The sequence below is a fragment of the Lepidochelys kempii genome, chromosome 2 (genome assembly GCF_965140285.1).
Source record: "Lepidochelys kempii isolate rLepKem1 chromosome 2, rLepKem1.hap1, whole genome shotgun sequence".
Lineage (NCBI taxonomy): Eukaryota > Metazoa > Chordata > Testudines > Cheloniidae > Lepidochelys > Lepidochelys kempii.
The window spans coordinates 191,238,475-191,252,812 of NC_136381.1; the positions used below are offsets into that span (position 1 = coordinate 191,238,475).

At 43.4% G+C, this 14,338-nt stretch overlaps 1 protein-coding gene across 7 annotated transcripts in view; it reads right to left on the reverse strand.

Moving 5' to 3' along the window:
* The window catches only part of TMEM108 (transmembrane protein 108), a 389,399-nt gene that overhangs the window by 366,183 nt on the left and 8,878 nt on the right, over positions 1-14,338 (reverse strand). For 5 of the 7 annotated variants that reach the window (XM_073333196.1, XM_073333192.1, XM_073333191.1 and 2 more), the window contains exon 2: positions 2,755-3,129. The exons of 1 other annotated variant lie outside the window; for it this stretch is intronic. The gene's annotated coding sequence lies outside the window, so the exon portion shown is untranslated. Of the gene's footprint in view, positions 1-2,754; positions 3,130-8,813; positions 9,717-14,338 lie in introns of those variants that run through there. One more of the 7 variants, XM_073333194.2, reaches the window with a different exon arrangement.

A 14,338-nucleotide genomic window follows, 5' to 3' on the forward strand; every position in this document is an offset into this window, starting at 1 on the left:
GGCAAATAGATATACTATGTACAACACACTATGATTATTTTCTCTGTCAAATCTGTAACGGATATTAGTAAATTTCTCTTTTTATTACCATAGAATTGCATAAGGGGTCTGTTTAGCACCGTAGAGATTTATCAGAGGGGTTGCCTTGTTAGTCTGTATCCACAAAAACTATGAGGAGTCTGGTGGCACCTTAAAGACTAACATTTATTTGGGCATAAGCTTTCATGGGTAAAAACCCCCCACTTCAGATGCATGCAGTAAAAATTACAGATACCGGCATAGATATACTGCACATGAAGAGGAGGAAATTACCTTACAAGTGGAGAACCAGTGATAACAAGGCCAATTCAGTCAGGGTGGATGTGGTCCACTCCCAATAATTGATGAGGAGGTGTCAATAGCAAAAGAGGGAAAACTGCTTTTGTAGTGAACCAGCCACTCCCAGTCCCTATTCAAGCCCAAATTAATGGTGTTAGGTTTGCAAATGAATTGTAGCTCTGCAGTTTCTCTTTGAAGTCTGTTTTTGAAGTTTTTTTGTTGAAGGATGGCTACTTTTAAATCTGTTATTGAATGTGAAGGGAGACTGAAGTGTTCTCCTACTGGCTTTTGTATGTTATAATTCTTGACGTTTGATTTGTGTCCATTTATTCTTTTACGTAGAGACTGCCCAGTTTGGCCAATGTACATGGCAGAGGGGCATTGCTGAGACAGGATGGAATATATCACATTAGTAGATGTGCAGGTCAATGAGCCTCTGATGATATGGCTGGTGTGGTTGGGTCCTAGGATGGTGTTGCTAGAGTAGATATGGGGACAGAATAGGCAATGGGGTTTGTTACAGTGATTGGTTCCTGGGTTAGTGTTTCTGTGGTGTGGTGTGTAATTGCTGGTGAGTATTTGCCTCAGGTTGGGGGGCTGTCTGTAAGCGAGGACTGGCCTGCCTCCCAGGGTCTGTGAGAGTGAGGGATTGTTTTCCAGGGTAGGTTGTAGATTGCTGATGACGTGCTGGAGAGGTTTTAGCTGGGGGCTGTATGTGATGGCCAGTGGTGTTCTGTTATTTTCCTTGTAGGCCTGTCCTGTAGTAGGTGACTTCTGGGTACTTGTCTTGGTCTGTCAATCTGTTTCCTCACTTCCCCAGGTGGGTATTGTAGTTTTAAGAATGCTTGATTAAAGATCTTGTAGGTGTTTGTCTCTGTCTGAGGGACTGGAGCAAATGCGGTTGTATCTTTGGGCTTGGCTGTAGACAATGGATCGTGTGATGTGTCCTGGATGGAAGCTGGAGGCATGTAGGTAATAATAGCGGTCAGTAGGTTTCTGGTATAGGGTGGTGTTTATGTGACCATCACTTTTTTGCACTGTAGTGTCCAGGAGGTGGATCTCTTGTGTGGGACTGGTCCAGGCTGAGGTTGACGATGGGATGGAAATTGTTGAAATCCAGGTGGAATTCTTCAAGGGCCTCCTTCCTGTGGGTCCATATGATGAAGATGTCATGAGTGTAGCACAAATAGAGGAGGGGTGCTAGGGGACGAGAGCTGAGGAAGCGTTGTTCTAAGTCAGCCATTAAAATGTTAGCATACTGTGGGGCCATGCGGGCACCCACAGCAGTGCCGCTGACTTGAAGGTATAAATTGTCCCCAAATATGAAATGGTGGTGGGTGAGGACAAAGTTACAAAGCTCAGTCACCTAGCGTGCCATGGCCTCATCAGTGATACTGTTCCTGACAGTTTGTAGTCCATCCTCATGTGGAATATTGGTGTAAAGAGCTTCTACATCCATGGTGGCGAGCATGTTGTTTTCAGGAAGATAACCGATACATTGTAGTTTCCTCAGGAAGTCGGTGGTGTCTCGAAGATAGGAGTGCTGGTAGCATAGAGTCTGAAGAGAGAGTCCAAATAGCCAGACAATCCTGCTGTAAGAGTGCCAATGCCTGAAATGACGGGGCATCCATGCATCTGAAGAAGTGGTTTTTGACCCACGAAAGCTTATGCCCAAATAAATCTGTTAATCTTTAAGGTGCCACCAGACTCCTCATTGTTACTGTAGAAATTGTTTACTACACCTATTCTTTTGCCAGTTTAAATAACTGACACAGTGAGGGCCCATTTCTGGCCCCACTTGTGACAACAGGAGCAAGAGCAGGCCCTGACAAAAAGAGTACAAGATACTCAAGCATCTATTGTGTGAAAAACTGGGAGCTACTGGAACTATGTGTTCCATTGTGGTCGTGTGAATTTTAACAAAAACAAAACCCAGCACCAAGAACACAGACAATCTCTAACCAACAGCCATAGAACAAAATGTATGCTAAGCTCTGCTGCCCAATCACTGTGGGTTCTCCTGCATCCCATCCATCCTCCATCATTTGTCTGGAAGTTGTATACTTAGCCCTTTATTCTGTCTTCCTACCTTTCTGCAAAGTGCTTAGCACATAATGTAGGCACTATATTTAAAAAAACCAAACCCAAACTCACGCATGTGGTATTGTCTACACTTTGAGCGGGGGTGTGATTCCCTGCTGTGATGCCTGTCTGAGAGCATAGTCATGTACTCGAGGTGGCTAGCCCGTCCCGCTGGTCATTCTGACACAGATACATTTTATTTTTAGTGCGCCAGTTCGATGAGAGCTAGTGGCAATATGTCTCAAGCTGGGAATCAGTGCAAAGTGCAGACATACCCACTTGCAATACAATAGAAGGTGAACCGTACCATTTAGACACAGCCCTATACTGGGATTAAAATGAAGCCATACTAACCCCTCCACAAAGGCGAGCCACCTCACTGAAACCGCCCTTCAGTGGGAGCTTGTTACTCCTCCCGGCTGCATTAGTACAACTCCGTGAACTGGAACAGGAGGAAAACTGAACCATGGTCTCATCTCCTTTCCACCCTGGGTGGAGCACTGTGTGCTTCATGGAGAGCACTGAGGGAGCAGTCCATGTTCTGTCTCTGAATGCAGGTAGTGCAGGTATGCCTGGTCCTCTGACAGGCTGTGCAGGGGTAAGGGGTGAAGAAAAGCTCATTGGATCTTGCCCCCCACTGCACCTTTGTAAGGGCCAAAACAACCTGGGTGGTCTCCCAATCAGCACAGGACATTTTATAACTGTATGACAGCTGGTTTTTCTTGTACTCTGCAAAAAAAAAAAAAAAAAAATCACTAGAGCAGAAAGAATAGCCATTGCACTTAGTCCAAAAAAATTTTCTATTTAATTTTCAAAACAAGACTCAAAGTCTCCAAGAGCCATGGACTTCCCCCGGCATGCCTTACCAGATGAATGTCAATAAGGCGATTGTGTTTTATGGGGGGAAAGTGATATTTAAAATGTTTTCTTTAGTGTTAGATACTAACACTGTTAATTCTGACGACATCTTATCTAACTTAAAGTAAGTCAGGTCAACAGAAAGGCTTTGCCAGAAGACAACAACAAATGGTTTATTCAATAAAGGTCATCCAAATGGTGCTATTCATCATTTAGTTGCATAGTGAACTGGAACCCAGCTTTCATGTCTAATATTTCTAAAACTAAGTACGTTTCTGTTTCCAATACTAGTTTCACTTCAACAAATGTCACAATGTTTTGAAGATGCAGTGGGGAAACGTTCCTTCCGATTTAAAGGCTGTGCAGGTTTTGACAGGTCTGAGCTATGCTCTTTATGGCTTTGTTTACCTCATTTGAGAACAAAATGACAATTCCCTGTGTATAAATAAGTTGAAAAAGTGTCATTGCAGCAGATTTTTTTCTTTTGAAGTCAATGTAACAAGGCTTTTAAAAAAAATGAAATATCAAGTAGAAAATAGACAAAGATTTGCCTGGTTTTGATTTTGTTAGAGACTGCCTAGAGTTTGAGGAGGAAGAGTTAAGTGTCTGTTCAAATTGTAGCCTCTGTCTTCCTCCAGTTTTGCTAGTTGAAGTTTTCATTTTATGATAGCAAAGATAACCTTCTGATGTATCAAAGTAATAGCAGGTAGTAAAGACAGTGCTCCCACTAAAGGTCCCTGGACCTTCTCTGTCTACCTTCCTACCAAAGAAGGAAAAATGAGGGGACAGAAAGGCACTTTATTCTTTCTTTCATCCATGCTGAGCCTCAGCCAACAGCTATCTCCCATGCCTTTCCCACTCCCTGTATCAGCTGCTTCATCACGCTGTAGAGTAAAAGTAGCCAGAGAATGGAGTTATTGGTTATGGGAGTGGAGGACAGACAGTGGCCAAATACTCAGTATTGATCAGTGCCCTGGGGAGTGAAGAGAAGGGGCTGGCCGTTGCAACTCCTGGACCTAGATTCCAGAGGAGAAGAGGTTCTGCTAGCTATGATCCTCATGGAAAATTACTCTTTGACGCAAGCACTGAAGGATGGGGTGAAAACCATGCATCAAGAAAGGAAATAATGAGTTACTAGGATGCCAAGGAGAATGGAATAAGTGTTCAAAACCCGAATATCACTTCCAGTTAGCTCTACCCTTGGTTTTACCTTGTGACTTCTTGGATAACTTGCAGAATGATATCCACGGTGAGCAACGACCTAATCTACAGTCACTGATCTGCAATGGAGCTATGGTACTGATTCTGTTTACTGGTAAGCACCATCAGAAGAGGATTTTTTGGTGAGGGAGTGTGGGAGTCTGAGTGAGGGACAAAGTAGTTCAGGCAAACTATACACTTTTCAAAAGTGTAGCAAGAACTGCTCCTTATGTGTGATCCTTGGTAAACAAGACAGACAGAACAGGGACTTGAGCTGTGCAAAAACATGTCTGTCTGTAGCTGTAGTTGTTTTCTTTAATAAACACCTCCTTTTTAAGGACTATACTTTTATCTATCTTGGTAAGGCCCAGGCACAGTCGGGGTGGCTAGCTCCTCCTGCCACTCATACTGCAGTGGCTATATTCCATTTTTAGTGAACTAGCTCAATGAGAGCAGTGCCAGTATGTCTCCTTGAGCTTGGAATCACACCCCCAGTTCCAAGTATAGACAGTGTGACACCCTGGCACCCCAATATTCACCACTGTCATGTAATTAGGATATGTTTTGTACAAAGTATGCCTTGTGAGGTATCATTCTAGAAGTCTTGATCTGTTAGACATTAATATATTGTTGGATTGCATGTGCTATCGTCGTATGTGAAGTTAGGCTATGTCTGTGTTACTGAAATATGTTGTGAGGTTGAAAACATCCACAAGCAGCCTTTCAGTTACAACAGTAAAAAGGCCACACAATGTTAAGGGCTTATTGAGGAAATGCACACAAGCACGAGGATTACCCCAGGAACTGTGTACAATAGAAACCTCTCAGAGATAGCACTACACAATAGGAACTGTTTAACTCAGGTCACAGCAAAAGAGCTTTCCAGCAAGTGGGAAGAAGATATAAATGAGGGAAAATGATGGGTCTCATCATGATGTCACTCTCCCTACAACAACACACCTGGAAACACCTGAGAAATAAAGACTGAACAGGGGGAATTGACGGTCTCAGGCTAAAGGGATTTCTAACCTGTGTATGAAAACCTGGGAAAGCCAAGCTGCAAAGCCAAGAAAGCTTGTGCCTTAATAATCTACCACCCTGTTTATCACTCAGGTTGACCATTTACTAACTTATAACCTATCTAGTATGTTAAACTCAGTTTGCAGTTTTGTTTATTTACTAGGTAATCTGCTTTAATTTGTTTGCTATCACTTAAAATCTATCCTTTTATAGTTAATAAACTTATTTTATGTTTTAATCCAAACCAGTGTCCGTTTGACTAAGGTGTCTGAGGAAAATCTCAGCTTGGTTACCACAAGTGTGCATGGTCCTCTTCACATTGAGGAAGAGGCAGACCAAGTGTTAAACTCATATACTGGCCAGATTTGACCAGGCCAGGACAGTACTGCCCTGGGGTCCTAGGCTGGTGATTAGAGAGCCTGCATGTGACTGCCTGTGTGAATGCTGGTGAAAGTGCAAGCTTGGAAGGCTTTGCAACTTGTCACAGCAGCACAATGTGAGAAGGAGCCTAAGCAGGTGGGTCAGAGGGCTCAGTGGTACCCCAGTTCCAGATGGCAACCCAGGGGAACCCATCACACATACCCACTTGCAATGTTCAGAAGCTGAACTGTGCCATTTAGACACAGCCCTATATTGGGGGTAGAATGGAGCCATACTAGGCCTTGCACAAAGGAAAGTCCCCTCGCTGCAACATCCCTTTAAGGGGATACCCCACCTAGAGTGGCGGAGGTGCTTCCCAGCCCCAGAGCTCAAAGCTCACAAGGTCGTAATTTGGGTTTTTATAGGGAAAAGGTGTTTGAAGATATAAAAGCAGTATTCCCCCAATAGTATATGTGATGCCCATCTAATTATGGATATTACATATTTCCACATACATATAAATATACACTACGCAAAGATTCAACCACTCTAAATGAGACATTTTGCTGAGATCCAATGTAACATTTTGTGTGCCATGACAAAACTTGCAAGTGAACATTTCTGTTGAATGCATCACTTTAGCACTTGCATACTAGTCTTTCGCCTCCCACTCTTTGGTCACAGTTCATTGCTACAAAATTTCTGAAGTGAGACGAGTTGTGGCATGAACCTGGAATGTAATCACAGACCTTTACACCTTCAATCTAAAGATCTCCCAATAGAGTTAATGCAATGGCATGCCTCACATGTTTCAGAGAAAAATTAGCCAGACCTTTTGCCATTATTATTATCCACTGTTCTGATTTCTAAAATGCACAACATGGATTTAATGTTTGTTTAAATTACACTTGCAACTTAATTTAATACATACATGACCCCCACAATCAGTTAGGGTTATCGATAACATTTTCAAAATGGAGTATGTGTAAAAAGAGTGTATTTGGCATCATTGTATTAGGCACTCATGTTACACAGTGGTTACGCTATGTATGTGCCAGCCAATTATAGCTCAAGGAAACATAGAATCTGCTCCAGTTGTTATAGAAAGAACAACATCATTCAATTGCCATCAAGCTTCATCTCATGAGCCATATATGAAACTCAAATACCACATATGGCATATTGCTAAAAAAACTGTTTACGGCTTTTGCTTGAAAGCTATATAAAGCTGTTCATCAAATATACCACTCCGTGACAGTGGTTTAGAAATCAAATTTTGCACTGTTCAACTGTCAGATACAGGTAGTACGTGCAGAATTAATATTCCATACAGCAAGAAACCACACATTGTTTCTAGAGGATTCATAGAGCATTCACTCCCCGAAAAATATTCGAGAATGCTTTTTCATTCATTTTAGCACTCTTATTCCATGTCTGGGTTAATTGTTTATAATCAGATCCATTTCAGCTGCATGAATAATAGAATATAGTAGGATTAGCCAGTAACCAGCACGTATAGTTATACTGTGAAATTTCTATGAATTAAGGAAAGAGTAAAGTAAATAAATATTAATTTGCAGATAGGTTAAAAAAAAGGCCTGGCCCTACGAGGAGGGCATTGAGAGTACCCAGTACCCTGCTGGATGGGTATCATGTCAACAAAAAACAATCAAATTAGTTACATGATAACATATATTATGTCTTGTTTGAGGGGGATTTGATCAGAACTGAAAGCTGAGATGCTGCCTGTTTCAGTTAGTATGCTCTCTGGCCTTGTTCATGCTAAGAACATTTTAGCAATCTTCCCATTGTTGGTCTATCTTAGGGCAGGGATGGATGCCATGGTGGTAGAAACATCCGAGTCCAGCCTACATTAGTGCATTAACCAGGGAGTTGCACTGGTGCTTCCCGGGTGGTAGAGGAATTGCTAAAAATTCTAAGTGGAGACACTGCCTCTTTGGCACAATGAGCACAGGGTCCAATTCAACACTCAGAGATGTCAATGGAAAGACTCCCACTGACTTTGATGGGCACTAGATTGAGGTCCTAGAGGACAGACCAAGAGCATGAAAGTTTTGACTGGAAAACAGTCAGAGAGGAGCAACTGTCTCTTTTTGCATCAAAAGTGCATATGATTAAAAGATCCTTCAAAGACAGCTACAAAGGCAGGTCAGCCTAAAACGCACTCCAGTATTTTATCTCAACTAACAGCAAATAACATATAACCATAATAACCAATTTGGTTTGAGAGATCCCTATTATGCTAAGCAAAGAGATAATGGAAAATATTAGCAGAGACATGAAGACAGCTAGATACTGGGAATGAAAATGAAGTCAATTGGAGTTTTGGGTATTCAGCATCTCTGAAAAGCAAATCATAGGTGTCTCAGGTTGGATACTCAAAAAACTGAGGCATGCAAAATTAGTAAAATTAGTACACATTTTTAAAAATTCACTTTAAATTAAAAAGTCACTTGCCTAATATCATGCAGGTGGTTAATGTCACAGCTGGAAAAATAACCTATAATTTTGACTCATAATAACTTCCTTTAACTCCTGAACCCCATTCCACACTTATATTCAGGCTACACACTATAGCGTAGGTCAATATAGGTTATGTCGCTCAGGGATGTGAATAAGCCACACCCCTGAGCGATGTAAGTCAAACCGACCTAGGTGCCAGTGTGGACACCGCTATGTCGGCATGGAGAGCTTCTCCCACCGACATATCTACCACCGCCCGCGGGGCTGGAGTAATTAAGTCAATGGCTGAGCTCTCTCCCATTGGATTAGAGCATCTGCACCAGCAGCGGTACAGCGGCACGGGTGCAGCTGCGCCACTGTAAGCTTTGTAGCGTAGTCATAGCCTTTATGATCCAAGAAAGAGCTATATGACAAAGAAGACCTCACTTGCCCCCTGAGCTGGTGAATACATAGAAGATTCAGATAACTGACTATAACAGGGTGTGACTCACCACTGTGGCACCTCCTGCTGGCCGTCCTGGGAATTAGCTCTGGTTTGCTGGTGTGCCCCCATCTAGTGGTGTCTTGCTGCTGTCGCTTCTGTTGTCAGGACCCATGTCGCTCTTAGGACTGCAGTGTCCTCTTCTGCAGTGTACTCCGGTTGTGCCCCACTCAGTCTGTTTCTCTGGTCCTCTTCCCCACTCCCCTAGCACCTTCTCTGCCCTTGTCTCAGGGCCTCAGTCTGACACTCCCTCTTCAGGTACCCTGTTGCCCACAGGCCCAACATGCCTGTTGCCTCCCTGTTCTCCTCACAAGGGGGATTCTCCTGGCTCTTTCTCCCTTTCATTCTCCAGATGAGGCCTCTGTTCCTCTCTTCGGTAGGGGCATTCACTCTTAAAGTGTCCCTGCTGTCCACAGGTGAAATATTCTCCCAGGTTCCTGGTCCTGGTACCTGAATTCCCCTCTTGCTTCCTCGGATTCTTCTGGACTCCCCCTCGCAGCGATTTAACAGGTACAATTGCTGCTTTGCTAGTCCGGCCATACAGGTCTGCAAGTATTCATGTGCCTCCCATTGTCTCTGCTGGGCTATGAGCACCTGCTGTAGCAGGATCTGAAGTGCCCTTGCTCCTTGTCGGCCCCTTTCCACAGTGGCACCGACCTTGGAGTCCAGTTCATGAAGGCCCCAGAGCCCTCCTCAAAGAAGGCCTCTGACTCCATTTTCTCCACCTTATGTGTCCCTTAGTCTCTCAAACATCTATACCAGGTAATAGTCTCCACAGTCCTCTCTCTCTTCCCCTTGTATCAGGGGTGACTATTTACCCGTGTTCTCCACCACGTGTAACAGGGCACGACTCACCACTGCAGCACCTCCTGCTGGGCGTCCTGGGAATTAGCTCTGGTTTGCCAGTGCGCCCCCATCTAGTGGCGTCTCGCCACTGTCGCTTCTGCCATCGGGACTCGTGTCACTCTCAGGACCACGGGTCCTCTTCTGGACATAGTCCTCTGGCTGTGCCCCACTCATTTCTCTCCCCCCCCCTTCCGGGGAGCCAGCAGTCCTCTGTCCAGCCACTGGCCTCAGTGACAGATTGCAGTCCAGGGTCTAGCCACCTGCATCAGTGACAAACTGCAGCCCATACTCTAGCCACTCCCCCCAGTGGGAAGTGGGGCCAAAGCAGGGAGACCCAGGCCCGCCTGCCCGCTTCTCCGGATCCCAGCCCAGGGACCCTCTAGCCAGCAGCCACGCACTGCATCAACTCCAACCCCTGCTGTCTGTTTCCCTGGGCCTCTATCCCGCAGCTCTAGTACCTTCTCCACCCTTGTATCAGGGCCTCAGTCTGGCAGCAGTCAGCCGGGAGCTCACTCATGCTCCCCTGGCCCCACCCAGCACTGCTCTGGCCATGGTGCTCTCTCTTCTTCCACCTTCAGGGCCGCCAGTCCTCCCTCCTCAAACTCCAGGGAGTGACTCCAGCTGTTCTGTTCAGAAGCCCTTCTTGTATGGCCCAGCCTGGCCCTGATTGGCTGTCTCTACAAGCCCTTTCCTAACTGGCTGCCTCCTGCGCAGTCTCCCCGGGGCTGCTTTAACTCCTCATCTGCCAGTGTGGGGCAGATGCCCCATCACACTGACATAGAAGGAAGTGACTATTCGGCTGAGAAAGCCAGAGGCGATGCACACTTACTGAAGTGGGTGTTTCAGTATTCACTCTATTGCTGGGATTATAACTCATTCTTGGTGTCGAGAATTTGGGAATTTTTAAAACATTTTTATGAATAATATGTGATCAGTTTACTCACTCACTTTGTATTGCTATTCCTTGAATGTGAAGGGTTTAAACTCTACTATGGAGACAAGGGAAATAAAACAGCTGGACATCATGTAGGCAACAGGTCTGTCTCGACTGGAACCAAATGCATCATCAAAATGTGAATGGAATCAATACATGTGAATGGAAGACCCAACAACTGGACTAGTTAAATGACCAGCAGCCAAGAGCAAGTTATTAACTCTTTGCAGGTAACTGGAATGGAAAACCCCAGCAGCTGGAGAAAGGAACCAAGATGTGGATGCTGGCCTTTAAAGGGCACACAGTGAGCAGACACACACACAGAAGGAAGGAAGGAAGGAAACACAAGCAGATTCCAGGAGAACATGGAATATTGGGGAAGTTGTTTCTGCCAATATAGAATCTGTCTTAGGCCCTGTCTACACTACTGATTATACTGGCATAGTTATGTTGGTGTAGCTATGCTAGCATAACACCATAGTGTAGATATAGCCTTCAATGGAAGAGGTTTTATAGGAACACCACTTCCCCGAATGAAGTTAGCTTCCATTGACACAGCTGCATCTACACTGGGGATTAGATCGGCATAGCTATGTCAGGTGGGTGTGCTTTATATACCCTGGCCAATGTACCTATGTCAATCTAACTTTTAAGTGTAGCTCAAGCCATAAGCTTTGCTTTTCCATGCTGACCTAAGGACTCTCAGATTCTGAATTCAGTTGACTAATAAATGTTGGCTTGTTTTGAAAAGGCTGCCCTGCATCCCTACAAATACTTACTAGTTGCACTGGGGTAAAAAGACTCTAAACAGGAGTCTGAACTCATTTGGACTTGCTGCTGAGAGCACAGAATAAGAAAGAGAGGTGCTGTATCCTGGAGGCCCTGTCTCTGAGCCATGTGGGTCAACCTTGTGAAAGTCTAAGCCCAGGGCCTAGTGAATGTTAAGGTGCTCCCAAAAAGACTGTATAAAGGCTAGGTTATTGAATCCTCTGTAGATCTCTGACAACTGGATTGTCAGTCAAAACACAATTCAGACAGACAATGAGTCATGGCTGTCTGACAGGCTTGGCCAAGATTTTTATAGAGTAGCATTGCTGAGTCACTTGATATACAGACTTAAGAGTGTGTCTTGTTCTGACATCTTACAGCTGTCAAGGTGAGAAGTTAGGTTTCAATTATCAATTCTGAATGCAATTAAGTTATTTAAATCAAAACATTTCTTGTGCACTTGTACTACAGCTTGGTAGTGAGGCTATAATTAAGGTTGAATTTTACAGATAGTGTGGTTAGAAGAAAGGGTTGTTTTGTTTTGTTTTTGATGGTTATCAATTATTTTTACCTACCTTGAATAATGAAATTTTAAAAAGCCTTTAGGGCATTCAGTCCTTCATGTAAAAAACAAAATAAAAAACCCTGACAGTTGTTATGGCCAAATCCTGATCCTCTTGCAGTCAAATGATAAAACTGTCAGTGATTTCAATGGAACCAGGGTTTGGCTCTTACAACTACTAGGTTAGTGACTGCTTTTCAGAATGCTTCTATATATAGCAGATATGGAGCGTACTGTATAAAAATACAATATTGTATTTATGCAACTTTCTCTCTCCCTGCTCAGTACTGTGACTCCAAACACATTGGAGAGCATAGTAGTTATGCTGTCTTAATTCTTTACGTGGCTTGAACATAGGTAGAAACTCATCACTTTTTAATCTCAGACTTTCCTATCTCTGTATAACTGGTAGGTAAACTCCCACTTATTCTGTCCACGAAGCCACCCTCTCCCCATCTTTTCCCTAAGTGTTGCTGACCTCTAGTGGTGAAGGTTTAAAAAATTTAAAGGCACAGGAACTTTTAAAAGTGGATGTCATCTCCTCCATCAATTCTATTCCAAGTCATTATCAGGCCTCTCAAGAAATGGATTCTGGGTACATCCATGCTGAGCTCAGTTTCATAGACTGTAATAAGGTTACTGTACCACATAAGAGGTAGTGAGCTGATTAGCTATACACTGTTCCAAAATAATGTTTGTTGTGGTAATTCTACCAATGTGATATGTGCCAGCAATGCCCCTCTGCCATGTACATTGGCCAAACCGGACAGTCTCTACGTAAAAGAATAAATGGACATAAATCAGATGTCAAGAATTATAATATTCAAAAACCAGCCGGAGAACACTTCAATCTCTTTGGTCACTCAATTACAGACCTAAAAGTGGCAATTCTTCAACAAAAAAAACTTCAAAAACAGACTCCAACGAGAGACTGACGAATTGGAATTAATTTGCAAACTGGACACCATTAAATTAGGCTTGAATAAAGACTGGGAGTGGATGTGTCATTACACAAAGTAAAACTATTTCCCCATGTTTATTCCCCCCCGCCTTCCCCCCCCCCCACTGATCCTCACACATTCTTGTCAACTGCTGGAAATGGCCCATCTTGATTATCACTACAAAAGGTTTTTTTTTTTTTGTTTTTTCCTCTCCTGCTGGTAATAGCTCACCTTACCTGATCACTCTCCTTACAGTGTGTATGGTAACACACACTGTTTCATGTTCTCTGTGTATATAAAATCCCCCTACTGTATTTTCTACTGCATGCATCCGATGAAGTAAGATGTAGCTCACAAAAGCTTATGCTCAAATAAATTTGTTAGTCTCTAAGGTGCCACAAGTACTCCTTTTCTTTTTACCTATGTAGTGTATTATTTTAGTAATAAATAAATAAGATAAATTGCAATATATTGCCATAAAGCATGCTCATCAAAAGAAATCAGAATGGTATGGAAAAGAGGAATAAGACCTCAGATGCGATATTCAGGACATTTCTTCAATCTTTACTTTATTCCTCAGATAAGTCTTCTCTATACCTATGGTCATATTTTAGGGTTGCATAACTTTCTATAAAACTATGAAAGGCTTCTTAATCATCTGAAATGATGATGCAGTGAAAAGGGGCAGCCATTGTAATGGAATGGTAAACTGTATTATACTATTCAGCCACTAAGTGGAGATGTGTGTGTCACATACCTTATTAGGCTAACCTCAGCCATTCCTGTAGAACATAAAAGTATCTTAGGGTATGGTCTACACTAGCCGCTGGATCGTCGGGCAGCGATTGATCCAGCAGGGATCGATTTCTTGCGTCTAGTCTAGACGCAATAAATCAATCCCCAAGCGCTCTCCTGTCAACTCCTGTACTCCAGTGCTGTGAGAGGTGCAGGCAGAGTCAACAGGTGAGTGACAGCAGTTGACTCACTGCGGTGGAGACACCACGGTAAGTCGATCTAAGTACGTTGACTTCAGCTATGTTTTCACGTTTTATTTGTGGAAAATGAAGGTAACTGTATAATTCTGATTATAAACTAAGTGGCCTTGCCTCTCACACACATTTTTGTGCTGTTTTATTGCCCTGAGATTCACGACAGCTAAGAATTAGCAGATGTTCATTTTACAAAAGAACACACATCCAGCATCTAGCCACATACATATTCCAGTATAATTTAGTATAAAGAGGTACAGAAAATAGCAAAGAAATTTGCAGCTGGAGTGAGTGTTTCAGAACATAAGCTCCTACAGTCTGGCTGCATGTTATAAATAAGAGTTTTGCTATGAGTGGATGGATCCCCTTAGATGGATCCCCTCCCCCAGTATAGTAACTTAGATGGATCCCCTCCCCCAGTATAGACCAGGGCTTCATGTGAACACATTTGGTATATCTCTCTGAAAAGGAAGCTCTGTAGTCAGTCCATATCTG